The sequence below is a fragment of the Cavia porcellus genome, unplaced genomic scaffold (assembly GCF_034190915.1).
Source record: "Cavia porcellus strain 051 isolate PalLab524CR breed Dunkin Hartley unplaced genomic scaffold, mCavPor4.1 scaffold_1, whole genome shotgun sequence".
In the NCBI taxonomy this organism is placed as follows: Eukaryota; Metazoa; Chordata; class Mammalia; order Rodentia; family Caviidae; genus Cavia; species Cavia porcellus.
Window position 1 is genome coordinate 62929842 of NW_026947484.1, and position 6523 is coordinate 62936364.

Sequence of the window (6523 nt, forward strand, 5' to 3'; positions counted from 1 at the left end):
GGATGCAGTTACACCCAGGCACAGCCAGAAGCCAGCTTGACTAATTTCAAAGCAATCAAGTTGACAATCAAAATTAAATGTCATACTCCCTAAATTAAATTGTGGTAGATTTCACAAATGTTCAGTGAATTTTGGTTCTTGGAACTATTTTATTTCAGTATTGGAAGACGCAGTGCATTTAACTAGCATACGCCAATGTTTGACTCAAATATTCAATGACATTAGCTGACTTTCTTAAAAAGAAAGAGAAAGAAAGAAAGAGTTTTTCTATTAGTATGTGCTTACCATACAAAATGAAGATATTCGCTGTGCGACCCTGGCCCACACACACCACATCTTGATCCTTTTACTTCACCCTGTCCTCCCTCGTCCTTCTGTCTCCTTGCCTTCTTCCCATCTCCACAATGTCTGTCTCTTTCCACCTTTCATTTTACTCTTTATGTCATTTATACTTTGGATTTCTCATATAAGAGAAACCATTTCATGTTTACCCTTCTGTGTCTGATTTTCTTGGGTATTTTGTCAAGTAGTAGAAAGCTTATCAACACATTTATATAAAAACCATCGTTGTGTTAAATCCAGATTCCAAAGTACAGACACAAACTGGCCATTTCATTGGGAAGCTATACTCATGAATATGAAAAAGCAAAGTGGATCAATACATAGGCTTGAAATGAAGAGTGCAGACATCTGCAATCATAGCATTACCTCACTTTCATAACTGGGTAAAAGTGGCTGCTGCTGAGGCTTTCACAGCGATAATCCTGCACACTCTTGCATCACATCCCAATTCAAGTCAACTGAGAAATTCGTAACCAGATGGTGACAATGAAACCTCACTGCTGTTACTTACTATCTGCCTTGGGATACCCTGCCTTCACTGCCAGAGCTCTCCGATGTCCGGACCATCAGACCTGTGTAAGAAGAGCATGAGACTGTGGAGCAGTCCGGCTTTATCAGAACAGCAGCGTCGTGCCCTGTGGGCCCCGACAGTGCAGACAGATGTGAGTTCTGGCCCGTGTACCTGCGCAGCGCCAGGGAGGCAGGAGCAAACGCACAGTCACACTGCTGAAGTGAGGTAGGCGCTCCAGAGACACAGAACCACACACAGCTCTACAGCTCCAAGCTAGGATGGGTCGGTCCTTCCCTCCCCTAAACCCAGGGAGTGGGGTGCAGGGGAACATAAGGCAAGAGTCCTATCATCCTTGTCGTAGTGGAAATTTCTTCCCTGTATGAAAATATTAAGAGAGTAAGAGGTGAGGGGAGGTGATAAATGCCCCTCAATCGACTCTGAGAGCAAATCTTCAAGGTCAGTAATAATTTCTCTTTATGAATGTCGAACTGATTGTTTTCTTTTAATTGGCAATATAGGAATACTTCCCAAATATTCTTTCGTAAAAAGATATGCAGTAATGGTAACATTACTCTGTTTCCTCCCACTTTTCACAGCAATAATTAGAATTCATTTATAGACATTCAACCAACAGCTTATAATTATGATTAAAGGAATTTAGCAGTGAAATCTCTTAACAATAGTACTTTCTCTTCAAATTCCACCAAAAAATTAAAATCCTTTTCAAAATGTAAATTAAAATACTGGCTAAAATAAATCTTTAATGAAACTTTATACAGCTCTTTGAGACCCTGCCTGGATACTTCCTCATAAATGCAAAGGTTTCCTAATGCTAATTTAGGCTGCAAATAAGCTACTTTTCACTGCTGGTTCGGCAGAGAATTTAGCTCTTCAGGCCCTAAACTGATTGTGTTATACAGAAGCACCCTTAAAGCTGACTTCTGGTGTTATACTTAACACACCAAAGGGAAACCTAAGCTCCTCCTAAGGCACCAAAAGTGTGTCTTAACAAGAGAGGAACAAGGCTGACACAAGCCATTTTTGATGAAGGTAGTATGGAAGATAAATGTTTGCCTAGAAATATTCCACTGAGAACTTCTGACGGTCTTGGAGTTGAGGCAAAGAATTCAAAGCTGTGAGTAGCTCAGGGAGGAGGGTGACTGTAAGTCTGAGGGGAAGGTGAGCCATTTCTAGTAGGAACCACTGTATGGAATAAGAAGGGCACTGTATGGAACGTGGTAGAACAAGCCACACCCCTTGACTTTCAGATTATGAAGCCAAGACACAGCTGCAAGTCATATGGTAACATGACCAAAGGCCAGAGCTCACCCCCTTCTCAGGGACTCACCTCGGCCCCTTCTGCATCAACAATTTATGCTAAATATACACGCCCATTATACATGGTTTAGCAATCCTTGCTCTATTCAAATTAAAGACTGCATCGCTTTGTGACAGTGACGCGTCCTGAGAAATGCCATGCTGTCATCTCACAAACAGCACAGCACAAGCATTTGCTCTTTCACAAATGAAGATGGCTGTAGTGTCACTGTGCAGCACAGCCTTACGGAACTTCAGCATGCACGATTGAACCATCGTGATGGGACACGTGACCGTATTAAAGTCTTGGCTTTTTCATAAAAGAGCGATTAAGAATAAATTTTGATGGAAGAATTATGACAAAGCTTCTTACAATGCCCAGAGACATTCTTGGATGTGAGAAGGAAAAACTCCTCCAGACTTGTGCCGACTCCAATATGATGACAGTATCTACTTGGCTTGCTCCTAATTAAATAATTTCTGTGACAGTTCCAGAATATTGCCCTTCAAGAATGAATTTTAATTTTATCTGGATTGTCTATCATGCGCTTCTCATGCACGCAGGGAAGAACAGCAAGGCGGAAGTTTATAACAAGACCCTTGCCAAGAAGAAATTCAGTCAGTCTGCACAGGAATCTGACATTTTCAGTTTCCTGAAATTTGTCAGCTATGACTATTAAAAATATGAAGCACCCCCAAAAAACTCACAATTTTTACATATGAATCAGAAGTAGTTTCTAATCTGTTATTAAAAATAATTACAATCACACATTGGCTAAATCAGGAATACCAGTTCAACTGAAGATTACAGTTATTATTTGAAACAAAACTTGGTTTAAATGACAAATAAATAATAACTGCCACCAAAATGTCTTTGCTTCGTTCCTTTATAGATGAAGGGAACACTGTACTGCTCTACATTCTTCTTTCCCATCTATTCCAAAATCAGATCCAAGGATAACTTGAACATGGTAAGAACTTTTAGGAAGCATAAAGAAATTTGCACTCTATATGTTGTCTTTCCTATGTCTTCTTTCTTTAATTCACTGCAGGTTCAACAACAGTAAGGAAATTTTTCAAAAACTGAAATGAACACATCTCCACAAAGCTGACAGCAGTAATTCACTACAGTGTGCTGGTGCACCTGCTCCTGTTATTTGCATAACAATTATTCATGAGGTACTTTCATATTACAACTTATTCAACATCACCTGAATCACCCACAATCAGTGACAGCAGGTATTCTATATAGACAGTGAGTAGAGAAGGAAACAAAACTTTACTAAATTCCATGGCTTCTCCAGAAGTGCAAAAGTGATAAGCAGAAATTTTTCACCTCTATTCCTAAACATACATTATATACATCTCCACAATTCCAGCATTTCTACCTAGCAAATCTTAAGGACATAAGGCTTTTCAAAGGCCACTCAGTAAAAAAAGAAAAAGAAAACTATGACCATGCAGTGCCCTATAGGTATCTCTTTTGTGACGTATTCTAGGCAAGTGAAGTAAATTGTAGAGACTATTAGAAACAATTAGCCACTCTAAGATTTTCACTAATAAATACATAAGCATTCTTCCAACATAAAAGAAACATGTGCACTTTGCCCTTTATAACAATATCTTTCGTTATACCTGTGGTTAAGCTCACAGCACATAAAACATCAGACTTATAATACAAGTCTTAGCATAAATTAATCATTCTGAAACAGAAAGCCAGGGAACATTTATATATAAAAGTTTATACAGGAAGGATTAGCTGATAACTTTAGTGACTGGAAAGGAAACACACTGTCACTTAAATCACAGTTAGAAGTACACATGCACATGTGTACATATGCACACATATATGTATACATTCAAAATGTTGGGAAAATATTACTTATTTTTTTACAATTCACCCCCAAATATTTTCTAAAACCAAACTAACATATCATAAACTGAAACCTGAACATGCAACTCTTTACTTATTTTTCCAAATGATACAAGAGGTTCTGATGCCGTGGGAAGAACCTGGAGTCCAGCCCTATTCTCTGCTATGTGCTAGGCAAATCCCTTTGCTTCTCCTGTGTTCGCTCCTACAAGTTAGAGATAAGTATCTCTTATTTATGAAATAACATGTATGGAGGACTTAAGATACTAAGCTTAGGAGTAGACTGCCCTCACAGAATGTCATTGGGTAAATGTTGGCTCTGCCACGGGTAAGGCACACACTTTTCTCTGGTGCACCCTTGAATCCTATCTATGATACAGTAATAATAGCATCTAATGTGCGATAGTACAGAAACTACTTAGGAAACGAGTGAGTTCTGATACCTAGTGAGTTCTCTTACTGATTGATCTATATTTATTCCTATTTATGTTCTTGATGCATAGTGCAGCTCAAAACTGGGGAGCGTCTCAAGCTGGAGATCAATCAGATGTACCAGGCTGGAGCAAGGCCACCCGAAGGACAAAGAGCACCCTAGCCAAATGAATAAGGCACTCTATTCTGGAGCACACCAAGCCCCCAGCAACCCAAGCAAAGGGGTGTCACATGACATCAGCCCACCCAATGTGTAAGTAAGAGTGCTGGGTGGTTGAGCGGTTCCTTTTCTCCCACCAGGAGAGAGTAATCCACCTGACTCCAGCTGTGTGCATCTTGCCTTCATTTCTTTATTTTGTACTGGGAATCCAATTCAGGACCTTGTGCTTGCCAGGCAGGCACTGTGCCACTGAGCTACATCCCCCATCTTTGTCTGCATGTCTTCACTTTTTGCCAACCTTCATGGTTCTCACCCCAGAAAATCTGGTGGCCAACAGGATCATGGCACAAAACCGCTTGCTTCTTTCTGAAGATGACCATTTACTTACCAAAAAAAAAAAAAAAAAAAAAAAAAAAAAGAAAGAAACTACTCAGGAGTTTGTTAGCATTCATTAGCTGTGGAAAACTTAATTTTTACCTTTGGAGACCACCATAAATATAAGATGACTGCATTCTGATGGGTAAGCATAGTTCTTGAAATGTGAGAGCTATGCCTATGGCTATAGTTCTAGTCACTGTCTCACCCCTGAAACATGTACCTGACACCCACGACTGACTTAAAGGATGAGAGGTTTGCTTTGGCCACATATTAGAAGTTTCAGACTTTGCAAAGTTGGCCAGCACCCAGCAGAAGATGCACAGTGGAAGGGCCTGGCTGCGGAAAGATACTCATTTTAGGGTAGCCACAAAGGACAGAGGCAAGGAAAGAGCTGGGACAGGGCATGGCCCCTTCCGGCCATGCCCTCGGGGACTCACCTCTTCCCACCAGACCTGCCCCTGACTGCATGTCAGAGATGAGTCCCCATAACCTGGTCATTCTTCAAAAACCTAGGGGTTGGGGATTTAGCTCAGTGTACAAGTGCCTGCTTGGCAAGCGCAAGGTCCTGAGTTCGATCCCTGGTACAAAGACAAAACAAAACCTCGCCTGTGAGGGCATGAGATTTGGGGACAGGAAACAGACAAAAGTCATTAACAGCTGCATTTAATGCATCGCAGTTTATAAGTGCAAAATCACACAGTTTATAAATGCAAAGTCAGACGGGTAACAATTCTGATGCACTGTTAATACAAAAGCAAGATAGGAATACCTTTTTGAATGAAAGTTTCTTCTGAATATTATTACAAAAGAGACACCTGAAGAGATCATTCTGGTTCCAAAGAGGAAAAGCCTGACTTTCTACAGAGCTAAGAATACAGATCCACAGGGTCTTGAAATTCCTCAGCTACAATTCTCTAGGTAATTGTACACTCTTCCATTTGTATTCTATGTATATATGTGATTGTACTAGTCAGAGTTATTCAGAGAAACAGAATCAATAACACACACAGATTTATTGTAAGCAATTAGCTCATGTGATTATGGATGCTGTGAAGTCCCAAGATCTGCCATTCCTAAGGCAGACATCTGGAAAAGTTGGTGAGTCCCAGTCTGAGGTATCCATGTCTCACCTCAAATAAGCCAAAAATTGAGCAAATTCTCTCTTCTTCACTCTTTTATTCTCTTAAGGTCCTTGATGGATTGACGAGCCCCACTCACATTGGGGGGGGGGCAATCTACATTAATTCATCAATAAAAAAGCTAAGTCTGTATAGAAACACTGTCATAGACCCACTCAGATATGAAGTCTGGCTGGATATCTACACACCTAGAGCCCAGCTAAGTTGACATATAAAATTAATAACAGCAATAATCCTTTTAAACAATCTGGAGGCTAAAAGTTCAGAGTACTCTGAACTAATGTTTGGTCTACAGCACAGATAGTCCATTAGTGAGAAATTTTTGAAGTAAAATTGTTTTGGGATAGGAAATTTATGGATGCCACAGTTAG